Below are 2,043 nucleotides of genomic sequence, written 5' to 3'. Positions count from 1 at the left end.
CTGTAACTTAAAGCTGTTTTCATTAGTTTTAGATCAAGTATGACAATCCTATGATCATTGGCTGAGTATTTTTATAGTCAAAATGTACATGTCTCGGGCAGGTGTTTTGGCCTAAAGGGTGAAGCCACTGCTTAGCACTCTGGCATCCCATATGGAAGTGCCAGTTCAAGTCTTGGCCCCTCTGCTTCTAGTTCAGCTCTCTATCGATGTGCCTGGAAACCAGCAGATAATGGCTCAAGTCTTTGAGTCCCTGCCATCCATATGGCAGATGTGGATAGAGCTCCTGGCTTTGCTTCTCTTTCTGCCTTTCAAATAAATAAATAAATACAATAATCTTCCTAAAACAATGCAATGTTGGCAAGGCTTGCATCGTGGTGTGTTGAGTTAAGCCACCTCTTGCAATACCTGCACACCGTATCATAGTGCTGGTTTGAGTGCTGGCTGCTCTGCTTCTGATGCAGTTTCTTGCTAATGTACCTGAGAAAGCAGAGGATGATGGCCCAAATTCTTGGGCCCCTCTCAGCTATGTGGGAGACTTGGATGGAGTTCCTGGCTCCTGGCTTCAGTCTGGCACAGCCCTGGCTGTTGCGACCATTTTGGGAGTGAACCAGTGGATAGAAGACAGTTGGTAAAGCCATGGCCTGAAGTGCTGGCATCCCATATAGGTGCCAGTAGGAGTCCTGGCTGCTCAACTTCTGATCCGGCTCCCTGATAATGGCCTGGGGAAGCAGTGGAAGATGACCCAAGTGCTTGGGCTTCAGCACCCACATGAGAGACCTAGAAGAGGCTATTGGATCCTGGCTTCGGATCAGCCCAGCTCTGGCCATTGCGGACATTTGGGGAATGAACCAGAGGATGAAAGACCTCCTTCTCTCTGTCTCTTCCTCTGTCTATTTGTAATTCTGCCTTTCAAATCAATCAATCAATCTTTAAAAAATTATACAAATACTGTTTTACCTTACTTATAACTTATATTCCAGGCACAAACACACATACACCTGTGTGATTTGCGTAAGTGCAGCAGTTAATTCTACCTTTTTCCCAAGAGAAAGAAAAAATACTGAAATATTTGGTGACTGTCAGAACTCCCCAAGCCTAGGGCCAACACTGTGGCACAGCAGGTAAACCTGCCACCTGCAGTGCCGCCATCCCATATGGATGCTGGTTCAAGTCCCAGCTGCTCCACTTTCAATCCAGCTCCCTGCTGGTATGCCTAGGAAAGCAGCAGAGGATGGCCCAAGTCCTTGAGCCCCTGTACCCATGTGGAGACTTGGAGGTAATTCCTGGATCCTGGCTTCAGAAAGGCCCAGTTCCAGCCATTGTAATCATTTGGGGAGTGAACCAGAGGAGGGAAGACTTCTCTCTCCCTCTCTGCCTCTGCCTCTCTGTAACTCTGCCTTTCAAATAAATAAATAAATCTTAAAAAAACAAAAGAACTATGCAAGCCTAAAAGATGGATCTCCTATGCCAGCCACCTGTACATGTATGTGATTTTCCCTTTTCATTTCAGCAACTAAAACTTTTTTTTAAATTTTATTTAAGTTATACAAGTTTCATGAATTTCATATATACAGATTTAAGAGCATAGTGACACTTCCTTCCTTCCCTCCCACCCATGCTCCAACCCTCTTCCTCCTCCCTTTCACATTCCCACTCAATTTTTACAAAGATCTATTTTCAGTTTGCTGAAAATAGTGTATAGTTAACCCTACACTAAGTAAAAGAGTTCAACAAATAGTATGAAGAGAAAAAAAAATAACACTGTTCCTCAATGGAAGACAAAAGGGCTGTAAACAATCATCGAATCTCAAAATATCTATTTCACTCCAATATATTACACTTCAGGTATTCTATTAGCAACTAATGTTTTAATTGAAAAAGATCCCTTGCTTTGAAAAAAATGTATTTATTCATTTGAAAGGCAGTTGCAGAGAGAGAAATAGATATCTTCATCTGCCGATTCACCCCCAAATGGCCACGATGGCCAAGTTTGTGCCAGGCCAGAGCCAGGAGCTTCATCCAGGTCTCACAGATGCGCTGCAG

The sequence above is a fragment of the Lepus europaeus genome, chromosome 1, assembly GCF_033115175.1.
Source record: "Lepus europaeus isolate LE1 chromosome 1, mLepTim1.pri, whole genome shotgun sequence".
Lineage (NCBI taxonomy): Eukaryota > Metazoa > Chordata > Mammalia > Lagomorpha > Leporidae > Lepus > Lepus europaeus.
The sequence above is the reverse complement of the archived record's forward strand: the minus strand, read 5'-3'. Positions refer to the sequence as shown.